Below are 15,597 nucleotides of genomic sequence, written 5' to 3'. Positions count from 1 at the left end.
AGCTGTTTTTCTGATTATCATGTAATGTTAGTCTGTCAGTTTTCCCTCTAGTGCTGAGATTGTTCAAAGTTTATTTGGAATGAGTACTAATTGCTTATCAGATTAAATCAAAACCTGTCTTCTGGTGCATTAAAAAAGGGGGTTTCTGAGCAAACCTCCTACTGGTGAGAACATTAGTATTGACAGGGTTTATAATTTAGGATATAGTTTGAAGGCCAAATTCTACTGTTTGTCGCATACTGCTTAATATGGCTGTAAAGAGGAGATGAATGTGGCTACTTTTCTGACTCTATTACTCAGGAGGACTGTAAATTTGATTGGCTGTTACAATTCTAGCAGAATCATTCGATTTGAGAGCAATAGAAAGATAAGATATCCAATTACCCAAATGATTTGCAGGGTTAGCCAACGTTGTCATGGAGACACGAGTTGGAACAAATTAAATTTTAAGCAATAAAATAATCTTAAAGCACGTCTGGGAACAAGAAAATTTGGCAGTGGCACTTACCTGAATTGAATCTTGGCTTGACACGATGTTGTTTGACATTGATATACTGCGGGGGCCTAAACTTTTAAAAGGCACAACATTGCCTTTGAAAAAAGGGGGGGAAAAGATTTTCCAGTCAAATCCCAAAAAGTAGAGGCTCAGCTTAAAATGAAAGTGTTTTAAGGTTAGACCATGGCTTAAATGATACTTAATTATAATGTGTTTTTTAGAATGTTCTCTTAGGATTGGAATGCCTATAATGATTAAACTGCTTTAATAGGACATCTGAAAAACAAAGATTTATTGAGGAGTTATATTCAGTTTTCAGGACTGCTATTTCCCCCCCTTTGGATATCAGTGTGTATATGATAGCAGATGTAATGGAAACTGCAACTGCCTTTTGATAGGGGGATGGAGGTATAAGCATACATATATTTGCATGTGCAAGTAGTTTTCTTCACCCTCCCCCCTTTTTTTGGCTGGGGGTGGGGGTACATCTCTACATTGCGGAAATATTTCCATCTTCCTGTAATCTTTTCTGCTAGTTCACTTCTTCAGAGCACTGCTTGAAGGACCAGAAAACTAAATTTTAGCTGGAAATCTGAATCAGCTTAGAAATGGGATGGAGTATAAAAGGTTTATATTCCCTCATTAATGTGTCGTTTAACTGATTTTCCTGGCTTGTAAGTTGGATTTTAAAACAGTCGGGGTGGCCCAGAAGGAAAGCTTTTTATCCACATGTCTATTAGACAGATGGAGATGAAAATTGGTCTGAGGTCAAGCCATTTGCAGCATTCTCACAGCCTTCGATTTTCCTCTCATCCTCACCACAGATCATCTCAAATGATTCAGTAATGACCCAAAGTGCAACATTGACCTTTATTCCCTGGTGGATTACTGTGTTTCACTGTATAAATGGCAGGAAGTCCATTCTGTTCTTCCAGGAGGAGTTCAGCATTATTGAGCCAGGCCTCCCCTGTGGGAACCATACAAGTACAGACCAGTGAAACACAATCTTGGGTTAAATTTGGTTTCTGTTGCTTTGAGAAATGTGAATTGACATGTCTCGAAACCCTCGATTACACTTTTTGTATTTAGGCAATTAATCATAGATGATCAAGCAACATTTTTTTTCCTTAGAAGAAAAAACAAATTGGCTTGCCCCCTAACAAAATAGCATGTGAATTTCTGTTAGTGATACTTTTTGGCAGCTATTGAGATTTACTTAAAGATGGTTCCTAGTCTTAGAAATTGTTCTTGATTACATCTTTCTTTAGAGTTACCCTCTGCTTCTTCCTGGAATCTATTACAGTAAAGTATCTATTTTAAATTAGAAGCTACCATCACTGGGAAGAAGTATTCTCTAATTATGTGTCCCAAAATGAAACTTAAGTTAAATTTATTGACTAATTTATGCAATTAAGTTGATTTCTTTTCTGTCATTTAGATGGTGTACTTCCTTTTTTTCTTTTCAGTAAGATTTATTGATGCCTTTTTTTTTTCTGGAAGTTATTTTCTTCAATGACTCCATTAAAGGAAGTCATTTCTGGAAATGCTACCCTATTCCCTTCGCTTGTTGGAAAGAGAAATAACTAAGTAAAACCAGTGGGTATTATATTTGTCTGACTGTATGTGAAACATTCTGTCTCAGTAACTTCCCAACAGTATTTCAGGGAGGAGGTGCTTGCTCCTCTCTTCTCTGGGGCCCAAGTGGATTGTTTCAACTATGCAATTTTATGCCTTGCATTATTTTCATTTACATTGTTGTAGTCTTTTGTATGTTCTCCAGCTTCTCCTTCCTTCACTTTGTAATCGTTGATATGTCTTTTTATGTTTATATGAATTCTTCATATTTGTCATTTCTTATTATGCAATATTTGATTATGCTGGATTCCTAGCCTCAGGCCCATGAACTTGTTTTAAAACTATTTTGATAATTGAAGTCAGCATAATTAGTTTCCTTTGTACCCCTATGTATTTCATATTATGCATTTAAAAAACATTGTATTGAAATGAGATCCATTGGTTTCACCAGACTACTCAAGGGATCCATGACAAACTACATTTTGAGGGGCCTCTACTTAACAGTTTTTTGTTAACTAGTACTTCATATGAGACATGTAAACATATGAGACTGGTCATCATTTTATAGGATCAGTTGACTTTATAACCACAGTTTTTTTCGATATGCTATTTTTAGTGGATTTTTCCCAAGGCATTATTATTTTTAAAGTTATACACATATGTACAACACATATACTCACATTTCTTTGCTTAAATTGACTTCACTTATTATTTAATTCAGCAAACATTTATTAAGCATTTAATATATGAGTTGCTATATTGGATTCAGGGGCTACATCTAGGGGTTTCTTTTAAGAGGTGACCAATGAGGTCTTGTGTTTCTACTTTGTTTTCTATTTCTAAGGTATCTAGGCAATTTTCCTTTATAATTTCTTGAAATATGATATCTAGGCTCTTATTTTTGATTCGTGGCTTTTAGGTAGTCCAATGAACCTTAAGTTACCTCTTCTTGATCTATTTTCTATCTAGGAACTGTTTTTTTTCCCTATGAGATAGTAAGCATTTATTTTTTCTTTTTGTATTTTTGACTTTGTTTTATTATTTTTTGATGTCTCATGGAGTTATTTGCTTTCATTCAGCCAATTCCCATTTTTAAGGAGTTATTTTCTTCAGTAATGTTACTAATTCTTTTTTCATAACATTCTTGTGTGGCTCTCTTTTCTTTTTTTTCCTCTTCTGCTCTTAATTGTTATTTTAATTTTTAAACTTTTTTGCTCTTTTAAAAAAATCTCTTTCTTGGGGCAGCTGGGTGGCTCAGTGTATTAAGAGCCAGGCCTAGAGACGGGAGGTTCTGGGTTCAAATGTGACCTCAGAAACTTCCTAGCTGTGTTACCCTGGGCAAGTCACTTAACCTCCATTGCCTAGCCCTTACTGCTCTTCTGCCTTGGTTGGTTCCAAGAGGTAAGGGAAGGTTTTTTTTTTTGTTTGTTTGTTTTTAATCTCTTTCTTCACATTCTCTTAGGATTCCTATTAAGCCTATGTCCAGTCTTCATTATTCTTTGAAAATCATTTACTTGTAAATGATTTCAAGTCATTTTCATTTTCTTCTTATATATTTCTCTTGAGCTTCCCTTTAGTAACTCTTTATGGTAGGTTTTTCCTCTCCCTCCCACTCCCCACCCACCCCCTCAGCATGTTTATAGCCAATTTCTTAACTTTTGAAATTTATGTTAGTGCTGGGCTTTAGCTCAGGTTAGAGGAAGAGGTTGAGGCATGTCTGACTTGGGCTTTTGCATTTTAAAAAATCATTCAGATGTTTTCACAGTTCAGTCTGAGAGCTCATACATTTTGGGGGCTTATAAAGTGGCATGACTCTGGGAAAGATTTGTTGACTTCTCTTTTATATGTTTAATTTAATTGTGTCTGAGTAGACTGCTGCTGGACCCAGTCATTGTTACCTGCTGGGAGATTCTGCAGATTTAGGACTGAACTGCTGGTTCCCCTTTGGTTTTGGTCTCTTGGTCTACTTATTCCACCCAAGGCTTATGTTCAGGGCTAAAGGTTAGAACTAAAATCCCTCCTTTGCTCTTGGGCTTGGAGCCACACAGTTAAAATCTTGAGATTTGCTTCCATCTCTGTATAGAGCTTGAATCTCTCTTGCTTGTCTCTACCCTGTAACTGTGACCCAGAACTAAGAAAATAGGTGTCAGCTGGCACCTGTTAGTAGTACCCCATTGCTAATTCAGCGATTGCTGGTATCTCTTTCTGTCTGGTACTTCCTGCCTTGGTGTTCAGTTTCCACCCTGGATGCCAAAATGCACCCTACTAGCCCCACCCTAGAGTCCCTGAACTTCTCTGTCCATCTTCCTAAGCTATCCTGAGTTGGAGAAATGACTCTTGGTAACTTTGTCTTCACTTTCCCCATCCAATATTGATCTGATTTTTCTGCATTGTGAAAGTCATGTGCTGGGTGATCTGGGCAAAAATGCTGACTTGCACTCTGGCAGCTTAACCCTGTCCTACAAAGACAAAAAACAAGCCAGCTTCTGCCCTGGGGGTGCTCTTAATTCTCTGGAATAACTTTATAGAAAAATTTGGTTTCTTACTAAAGGCTCCTTTCTTGTGGTTATTTTGAAGTCTTGGTGTGATGTAGACCATAAGTATTTGTCAGCTATCTCAAAAGTAAGCCCCTTAATTAAGTTTCACAGAGATTATGCCATTCACATTTTCAGTTATCTCTGACTTTGCTGTTCTTAGATAAATTTGAAATGCTATTTTATAATATACTTTCCTAGCTATTGATTTTGACCATACTCATATCCTTCTACATAATCACAGACTTGAATTTATTTTCAGCTTATTCTACCTTCTACATACTTTTTGGTGTCCCTGTGACACCTCTTTATCTTATTTGTTTTCTTGTAGCCAGTCTCCTGCTAGTACCAAGACACCTTCTTTCACTTTTCTCTTTCATCCCTCCTTCATTTATTATTTAAGTTTTTCCTCCTACAAGAAAATTTTCTCAGATAATTTAGATTGCACTGAGATTTCCATCTTCCACAAGCATCCAAAAATTTTCCAGTGGTGTCACCATCATCAGTCATTATCATCATGCTAACCACAAAAAAGGATTTTGTATAAGTTTGCGTATTTAAAATTTTTGATTTATAGATAGTGCATATGTGGGTTAGGGAGTAGGTCAGACACGATGGGTTTTATATAGCATTTAGTAGAAACACTTATGGGCAACTTAACGTAGCCCATAATATTTAGTTTAAATAATGTGACAGCTAATTTCCATCTGCCCCCTTAAATATTTGTAAGCACAGTCAAAAAGCGGGCAATACGTCTTGCATTCATAGTGGAATTTTGGCATCATAGTTAATGATTTGCCTTACAGAGTTTTTATTGAAAAGAGCCCATTATATAACTGAATTGCGGCATTAGATAATCTGTATCTTTCTTTTAAGCCGACCAAGCCATCTTTTTACAACATGGAACAAATCAATAAGATCATATGTGTACAAGCACTTCTTGAACTGCGCAACAAGGGTGTCTGAATAATGGAAATCTGCTATTTAGGGACTGAAACAGCTGCTTTGCCTTTGTCACTTTGTCAAGGATGCAACTTTACTGAAATGACAAATTAAAGCACAAACACTCTGCTTGGCAACAGTTGGGTCAAAACATTTAAGTCATTAATTAGAAGGAACCAAGGCAAAAGGGGGAAAAAAAGAAAAAAAAGAATTACACAATTGCACGATGTTGCAGACTCAACTTCATCTTGCAAAATGCAGCTGAATTCCTTCATGTTAATTTTAATGATGCTTCAAGGAAAATAAAAAGAAGCTGCTCTTGAGTCTTGGGGCCTGCCAAGCTTGTCATTTGCAAATAAATCAAAAGACCATCATTGCAGGAGCAGGAACCAATGAATAGAGTTGCTTTGTCATTCCTTGATAGGCCCCACACTCAAGCCTGCTATTAAAAATGAATGTATTCAAGAGACTCTGCATTAAGAACATAAACAATTAAGGGCACTTGAGATGCTCTGCTAAGAGCTGCCATACAGATACTACAAGAGCTTTCTCGGGAGAAGCAGGCCTCTGCAATCTGCCTTGCCAGTGAGCTGGGCAATTAGTGTTGCTGTCTCTGCCTAAGCAGGCTCTCAGCAGTGTGGGGCAGTGGGGCCTTGCTTTTAACCCCTCCTTGTTTCCAGAGAAAGCTGGGTGTGAAGGACCTGCAGTTAGAAGGCAGGCTTCATCCAGTTGGAGATGGCTCAGAGAGGAGAATGCTATTAGAGCTTGGCCAAAATGGAAGAGATGGAACATTAAAAACAAACAAAAAAAACAAGCCCATGATCATCTGCAATAGGGGACTTGCGTAGTGATTAGTTGAGCCACGCAGAGTTGTGGGAGGGTTTCGGTTTGGGCATGCAGGTTTCCTTCATCAGAGGTATTAAGCAAGGGGGCGAGGAAGATGAAAACTGAAGTCTTTTGACTTTCAGTTGAGATTTTCACAGTTGACAAGAGCATTCTGGCTGCTGTTGGTTGGAATTCTTTCCTGGATGATGGGACCAGGTCTATAGGTGTACTTTACCTTAAACTAACCTAGCAAGGAAACAACAAAAACAAAACTTTATATAAAAACTAGCTTAGGACATAATTATTCACTTAAATCAGAAGGCTTCACCTTAGGATTTTTAAAAGATAGCAAGTCTTTCAGGGCATTTAAAAGTGTGATTTGAGTTAAGTGTTTGTGAGCTATTTATTACTATTTAGCCTTATGCTAGATCTCCCCTATAAGCACACATTATGTTTCTGATTTATTTTTTGTAAGGTTAGTGCTTTTTATTTAACACATGCTTAAAAGATTTTGAATTGAATTTTCAAGGAGATGACTTGTTTAAAGCAAAAGAATAGATTAGTTTCTATGACCAAGAGATCATATTGGCAAGGAGAATTAGTGCTCTAGCTCAGTGGCAGTGCTTTATCTAAATATCTGCAGTTAAATGGAATAGTTGTGTTTTTTTTTTCAGGAAAAAGGAGGAAAAATATGGGAAGTTTACTATTTTTTTGCATAGTCAAGCATTTTGTAAATTTATTGCTTGTGCAAACATGGATTATTTTAGGTTGATCAGGAAATGCAGAAATGTTTTATAGATACTGTCTCTTAAGAGCCACATAGTTGAATTAAAATAGTGGGAGGGGAGAGAGATAATATGCCAATATCTTAATTTCTTTTTTTAAAAAATTAAATATTTTATTAAAACTTTAACACTGAACATCAACACAACAAACTGATTTTCTTTAGTAGTCCTGTGTTAAAGTATCATATAACACTTTTAGTCATTCCTCATTCATTAACGTTCATTTTTTCATAATTCATTCTCCCATTCTTCAGGTTCTGTTCCCCTGAATTCTGCATTATTTCATAAAAAATATTTTTCAGTTTTCTGTTTTCTTCATGTTTGTCTGTTTTAAGTAAATTATAATATTTCATTATATCAATGTACCACAACTTTAACCATTCCTTTTTCATTGGACATCTAAGTTGTCTCCAGATCTTTGTAATTATATATAATGTTATTCTGAAAATCTTTGAACACATAGGCTTCTTTTAAAAAAAATTACTTATTCATCATGGAATTATTGGGTTAGAGGGTACAATTATTTTTTGTAATAGTAGTTGCTGTACTTAAAAGTTAGGATTAGGATAGTGTTGGACATAGATATTTAAGTTTTAGAAATTAGAATTGTTTACATTGAACAGACCAGGGTCATGGAAGGGTATATAAAGAATAAGATGGAGGAGTCATCATTATTCATCTGGCTATTTTCCTAAGGTAGCAAGTACAAAATGGGACACTCAGAATATAGCTTGCTTAAGATTGGAAGGAATGGCTATGTGTATTACCTAGAATTCCTCTTGAGTTATCTATGGGTTTTTTTTCTTAAAACCTAATTTTAATAGATTTCTTGCTAAGGTTCTTCATATTTTATATATTCCTTCATTCAATATTTCCTTTTAATATTTAGATAATGAAGTCTACTTACAATACTGCTACTAATAACAATTCACATTTATGTAGTACTTTAAGATCTGTTAAAAAAGATCTATCTCATTTTATTTTCATAGCAGCTCTGGGATATAGGTACTAGATGATCATATCCATTTTTAACATGAGGAAACTAAGGCTCAGAGCATTAAATAATTTATTCAGTGTCACTTAGTTAGTAAGTATCCGATAGTAGGTTCCAACCCAAGCCTCCCATGCTCCAAGAGAAAGAGTGTTGGTAAAGAAACAGAGGTTAAAACCCCTTTGACTATTTGTTGGTCTACTGTCATTTGATTTATTAATACTTAAGCTTTTTCTTTTTTTCTTTACTTCTCTTTTCTTTTATTTGTTTTTTTCATTTTCTTTCCCTCTCCTCTTCCAACCCCCTCCCAGAGTGGACAAGCAATTCCACTGGTTTGTACAAATGTTGTCACTTGATGCTTATTTACATATTATTCATTTTTGCATATTAAGCAGTGTTTTTTAAAGTTTATTTAATTAATTAATTTAGAACATTTTCCCGTGGTTCCATGATTCATGTTCTTTCCCTCCCCTCCTTCCATCCCTTTCCCATAGACAATGAGCAATTCCACTGGGTTTTACATGTGTCGTTGATCAAGACCTATTTCTGTATTATTATTTACATTAGGGTGATCAATTAGAGTCTACATCCCCAATCACATCCCCATCGACCCATATGATCAAGCAGTTGTTTTTCTTCTGTGTTTCTGCTCCCACAGTTCTTTCTCTGGATGTGGATAGTGTTCTTTCTCATAAGTCCCTCAGAATTGTCCTGGATCATTGCTTTGCTGCTAGTAGAGAAGTCCATTACATTTGACTATACCACAGTGTATCCGTCTTTGTGTATAAAGTTCTCCTAGTTCTGCTCCTTTCGCTCTGCATCAATTCCTGGAGGTCATTCCAGTTCACATGGAATTCCTCCAGTTCATTATTCCTTTTAGCACAATAGTATTCCATCACCAACAGGTACCACAATTTGATCAGCCATTCTCCAATCAAAGGGTGTCCCTTCATTTTCCATTTTTTTTTACCACCACAAAGAGCTCAACTATAAATATTTTTGTACAAGTCTTTTTCCTTATGATCTCTTTGGGGTATAAATCCAGCAGTGGTATGGCTGGATGAAAGGGCAGGCAGTCTTTTAAAGCCTTTTGGGCATAGTTCCAAATTCGAGCAGTTTTTTAAAAGACCTAAACCTTAGGGTTTTTCTGTATGTAATTTGATAGTGGCCATTCATTTTGCAGAATGTTGTGAAGATAAAGAATACATTTTAGGGACAGGTAGCTAGCATAGTGGATAGAGTATCAGGCCTGGAGTCAGGTAGACTGGGTTCAAATATGACCTCAGATACTTCCTAGTTGTATGACCTTGGGCAAGTCCCTTAACTCCAATTACCTCTCCCTTACTGCTCTTCTGCCTTAGGATTAATATTTAGTATTGATACTAAGATAGAAGGTAAGGGTTTAAAATAAATACATAAATTTTGCCTTATTTAAACTTTCTACTTAATAGATCCCAAATCATAATATATGTCCTGATCTTTCTTATGGATATTGAAATTTGCTGCCCTCCAGACTTTAAGATCTTGCCTCAAATTAAAAAGAAATGAAAAAAGTGATATTACTAACTCTTTGGTAAAGATATGCCCATGTTAGAATTACATAGCATAATAAAGACCATAGCTTCTTCTCCTTGTCCGAAAGTCTTTGAATAAAACTTTTTAGGAAGCTGCCATTTTTGTTGCTTTATGCTCTTGGAAATTCTAGAAAGGTATAGAAAGACTAATGGACAATTTGGTCTTGAGTGGCACATGCATTATCAATTTGAGCTTTGAAATAATATGTTCCCTTATGGGTGACATAATCTGATATTGGATTGAGAACTTTTTCTTGACCTTAAGTATTGAAAGAGGACATTTAAAATGTGTTATTTCCCCCTTTTGTTATTATATCACATTATTTTTCCTGTGAACATTCATTCCCCCTTTTTACTTTTTTGGATACTCCTTTGCAACAAAGAAAATATTTTGACAAAATTAAGAGATAGAGCAACTGCATCTGATGATGTATGCAATATTCCTTTCCCATCAAATTCCTCCACACTTCCAGCTCATACTGGACGCACATGATTATGCTGAGAAAAGGGAAGTGGATTTTATAATCTGTTGAGATAAAGCCCTAAGAAGGTGTTGTCCTCAGACTTGGAAAATTTGTGTATTGATGAGAAATAATCTTATTGTAGTCATTTATGGGGAAACACTTCCCTCTTACAAGTCTTAGGCAACTAGTAGAGAGAGTACTGGGCTTACAGTCAGGAAGACCTGAGTTCAGATTCCACCTCAGACACTTATTATTAGTGTGAACGTGGGCAAGTCACTTAACTTCCTTTTACCTCAGTTTCCTCATCTGTAAAATGGAGATAATAATAGGACTTTCTTCCTAGGATTTTGGATTTCATAATAAAACTAGGTAAGGCACAGAATAAGCACCATATAAACATTAACTGTTATCATTATCATTGTTATTATCAATTTGTGATTTTCTACCTGAGTTGGGAGGAGGGCGATATTGGGGTGGATATTTAAAACTTGGATAGTTAGTAACTGGAGTTTTGCTTACAAAGCCTATTTTTGCTTTCTTTTTTATTATTTTTGATTGAGATGAGATTGATGCTGAGGTCCTCATGTATGTGGAACTATAGTCCAGACCCAGGTGGACTTGGAGGAGTAGTTTCTTAATAGTTCATAAGTAATGAGGATTGAGTGTATTAAAAAATGTAGGCATGTGAGAAAGACAAAATATATATCAGTAGCAAGCAGTAAACACTTGCCTGGCCCTTGTGGGAAAACATTTATTTCCCTGAGACTTTTAGTTTGGAGAAACTAAAGCCTTTGGGGGAAATTCTTATAATAAGCTAAATAATTTCTTTCTGAAAAACTCTTAGACAAGAGGTGGGGGCTTTTCAGAACAATGACAAAAGGCAGCACAGTTTTTCTTCTGGTATTTCACCTAGGTCAGGAATTCTGATCACCCATTAAAAAAAACTTTATCTAATTTAGAATCATAAGGGTATAGATAATTCCTTGTTAATTTGTAATGAGCCAGCAGTCTTAGGAGAATTCTCTAGGAATGAAATTGGGGTAACTTGGAATTACTCATTTGTTATCCGGCAAATGAAACTTAATGTCTCATCTGTAGCAGAAGCCTAGCTTTTGACCTTTTGGTAATCCTCATATTTCTTAGTTATGATACATGTCATTACTTCTTTTTTTTTTTCCCTACCCTTCAAGCGACACTTCTTTTGTGGGTTTCTTGGCTGCTTAGGGTGTCAGCTATGCCTGTAGGGGACTTAAAGACCTAGAAGAAGTCACCTTCTCTGGCCAAACATGCTCCATTGTTTTTAAGTATATAGTTGGAAGGAACCTTTGCGGTCACTGAATCAGACCTAAAGGGGACTCTGTTGGGTTCAGTTCCCTCCATTTATCATTTGAGATTAATGAGAACCCAGGCAAGGTAAATTGATTATAAACCTTAAAATGGCATTGTAAATGTGAGTGGTTCTTGTAGATGATGAGAATGATGGCAAAACGATTATTGAACCGGGTCACCAGGGTGGTTAAATGCCCAAAGTGGGCTGACAACCCCAGACTCCTAATTCCCAGGGCAAGTACTCTTTCCACCTTACATTGTCATTATAACTTGAAATATGTTTTGTTTTAGCTTTGCACTCTACCATGTCCAACCTCTTCCTTGATTAATATCATGCTTTAATTTTTCCTTTCTCTACCTACTAATTTAAGGGCTACTTAATGCTGTCAGGCTTGTGTGCATAGACATATTTCTTTATCCTTTTTTATTTCGAGCAAGTCACATTCACACTTTGGACCAAAATGAGGTGATTGGACTATGAGGCCCGACGTTCCTTCCTTCTCCAAATCATTGATCATTGAATCCTAAGGAACAGTAAACCTTGGATACTCCCATATTGAAATCCTCGTATATATTTATTTTATTATATTTAATTTACATTTAATATATTAATAAAGTCACAGACTTTTTAAGAGCCGGAAGAGACTGTAGAAGACACGTCGTTTAACATCTTAATTTTATAGATGAAGAAACTTGAGTTCTAGAGAGCTAAAATGATTTACCCAAGGTGTCCCTAATCATGGGAGTAATTTGGACCAGATCCCAGCACTCTTGCTTCTTAATCCAGTGTTCTTTCCCATAGTCTTTCTTGTAAAGTGCCAGGTACTGTTTTCTTCTTTAAAACTTACCAGTTCATTTCTTCCATGAAGGCTTTTTTAGTTTAGACCTACTTGATACTGGTTCCTGCAGCATAATTGCATTTTATCCTGTAAATTGTTTGCTCATTACATCTGTCCCCTTGTTTCAGTCTTCTTTCTCTGTGTTCGAATGCCGACATTAAGCATGGCTTCCCTTGCTACTCCTCTAGAAATATACAAAAACTAAAAACCTGAAGTTGTTTTTTATTCCCTTCATGCGCACCCCCCCGTACCCCCCCAGTTTACTAATGTGCACTGAACATTTCTGTGACTAAACTTTAAGGGATAACGTACTACCTGTGGAACACTGTTCTTAGGTCTGTGTCTAAGCTCCACAGAAATGGAGAACCTGGATTGTAAAGAACCCTCTTTAAGGGATATGTGACCGTCACACAGGAGAGAAGGGCCGATCCGGCTCTGCCTGGGAGCTGGTGCAGCTGCGTTCTTTGTTTTTACTGACTGTCTAAGTAAAATGTAGGCGCTGGTAACCTTCTCCCTCTCCCCACTTGGGTTTTCAGTGGTTAAGGAGCTCCCAGCCTAGAGACTCCCCGCATGGGGAGAGATCAATAATTTGCTTTTAACTTCTAGACTGGGAGTTGCCTCGGGCGAGATAGTGAATAACTTGCCCCTGGTTACACAAGCCACTTTGGGCCAGAGGCAGGACTCGGATTCTGACTCTGAGGCCGGTCATCCATCCATTATAACATGCTGCGCCTCGCAGTCTCTGGCCCTTAGAGCTGGGTGTAGACGCTCAATAGATGTGACTTAAAAATAATGTTGTATAAGCACACCCTGGAAGTTTTTCTTTCAAATAAGTAATCATTTAAGAGTAGTTTAGGGTTATGTGTCAGCTTACCAATTTGGACCAGTGCGGTTACCAGTTACCTTTGCTGGCTAAAGCATGGTGCCAGTGACTCACGATCCTTAATTTATAGACACTGTGGCCAAAGCATGCTCAGATCTGAGGATGTGATTCTCCTACTCAACCAGGCAGCGGCTTCCTGATGGGTTCCTAGGATAAACTATAACTGTCCCCTTTTAGCTTTGAAAACTCCTGTACAGTCTGGCCCCCTGCCTTTCTTTTTAGTCTTAATTGGGAGCCATTCTTCTTCTGCCATTCTGCCCATCTCTGTCTTCCTCTCAGTGACTTTCCATCTCCCATCTCCTTGTTTTTGCATTGACCATCTCATATATCTGGAACATATTTCCTTCTTGTCTTCCTCCTTTAAGATGGGGTGTGTATATGAAGCCTTTCCTGGCCACCCAACTACTAGAGCCCTCTACCTCAAAATATCTTGTATTTAACTAATTGGTAGATATTTCTATTTATTCTCCTTATATTTTTTGCTCCATCTAGTTATATATGCACTTTCTTCTGTTAGAACGTAAGCTTCTCATAGGAATTGTTTCATTGCTTGAAATTGTATTGATGTTTAACAAAATGCCTTATATAGCATAGGTACTTAACATATTATTGTTGATTAATTGATTGTAATTCTCAGGTTTAGTTTTAAATCATCAAACAGATAAAATAGATTCTTCATTTGGGGTCGATAGATCTTCTGAGGCCACAAATAAAATTTGGGGGGCCTATAAACTTGGATGGGAATAAAAATTATTTCTTTATTTTAAAATGGTCGTTTTCGTTATAACCCTATGTATTTTATCTGATGCCTATAAAAACATTATTTTGAGAAGTGTTTCACCAGACTGTCATAGGATTAAGAATCCTTGAGCCAAGACTTTGCATCAACAATATTTTTTACCTCAATTTTTTTCTCTTAGCATATTTTTATTTCATTAAATATTTTCCCACTATTTAAAAAAAAGTTTTTAGCAATATTGAGTTCCACATTCTCTTATTCCTTGCCCCTCCTCTACCCCTTTATGATGTTGATTATACGCACAAAATCTTGCAAAAGTATTTTTGTGTTAGTCATGTTGCAAAGGACACTTCCCTCCTCCCCAAATATGCTCCAGACAGCACTCAGAGTTCATCAATTCTCTATGGAGATGAGTAGCATTCAAAAAGTTTTTCAATCAGTCTCACCCAAGTTGTCCTGAACCACCTGAAAAAGGTATAAAATTCATTTAGATTATTTTCTTGCTTTTGGTAATATTTTTAAAGCATTTTGTGCCTTACACATAATAAACACAATGTTATTTTTCTTCTTATGGGGATTGGAGGTGGTTAGAAAACGTTTGCTGGGAGAGAAAGATAATGGTCTCCCTCTCGCCATGATACAGATGATCACTGGACTCCAGAGAAGCCAGGCCTTCCCCACTAACTAGACGATGTTTTACTTCTCTGGGCCTACTTGCTTCATCTGCAAATTGATGGAGTTAGATTAGATGAAAAGTGCAAGGTCACTTTGCAGCTCTGACCTCAAGAATGTTTTAAAATGCTTTGGTTTCCCATCTACAGCTTTGGAGGAACATGCTAACCAGAGCAATGAGGGTATTTTAAGTTGGATTCACATTTGCCTAAAGATTGACCATATTGGTAATAGGAGCCACTCCAGTAAATATTTAAGTGTGTGGCCTTATTTGATGAACTTCAATCTCAAATTCACCTGATTTTGATAAGTCACTGAGGAACAAAGCTGATAGGAGAGAATGTTTTGGTTGGTTCATTTGCCAGGTACTCTTATCCCACAGGTCAGAACCTTAAATTAGATCTTGCACTGGATTTGTGTTCGCTATAAGCAGTGGGGAAGAAATGCTTGGTTTATTAATGATTGACTTCCTTTGGCTGCATATATTGCTTAGAGTTTTAGAAAATAAAAAGAACTTGACTCTTCCACTACTTTTTTGGTGGCACCCTGGTGCCTTGCGTTACTTCAAGGGGTATCAAAATTGTCAAGCCTGAAAAATTTAGGTAGTTTATAGTTCATTTAAAAACATGTTGGTATACTACATTTTATAGTTAATATACTGTGAAATCGGACAATAGTTTTTAATTCTCAAAAGGTTGGGAATCACTTGGTTAAATAAGCCAGTCTCCCTTTGCCCTGCCTTAGACATTAGCCATTTGTTAGTGCAAAAGAGTTAGCAAGCCATGAGTACAGCATTTTTAAGTCTACTATTATCTAATTAAATGACCATTAAGCTATGCAAATCATAATGGCTCAGTTTATCCTTCTGTAAAGTGGGATTAAATTCAACTACCCATTTACCTCATTAGGAGGGTATAAAGATTAATGATGCAACTTTGCAAGGCATTTT

The 15,597-nt window shown here is 36.5% G+C and overlaps 1 protein-coding gene across 9 annotated transcripts in view; it reads left to right on the top strand.

Annotated features, from left to right (window-relative positions):
* Nucleotides 1-15,597, top strand: part of TLE1 (TLE family member 1, transcriptional corepressor) — a 116,425-nt gene that overhangs the window by 18,408 nt on the left and 82,420 nt on the right. The window lies entirely within an intron of this gene.

This window comes from Gracilinanus agilis, chromosome 1, assembly GCF_016433145.1.
Source record: "Gracilinanus agilis isolate LMUSP501 chromosome 1, AgileGrace, whole genome shotgun sequence".
NCBI classification, from domain to species: Eukaryota; Metazoa; Chordata; class Mammalia; order Didelphimorphia; family Didelphidae; genus Gracilinanus; species Gracilinanus agilis.
This window is presented reverse-complemented; position numbering and strand designations above follow the sequence as displayed.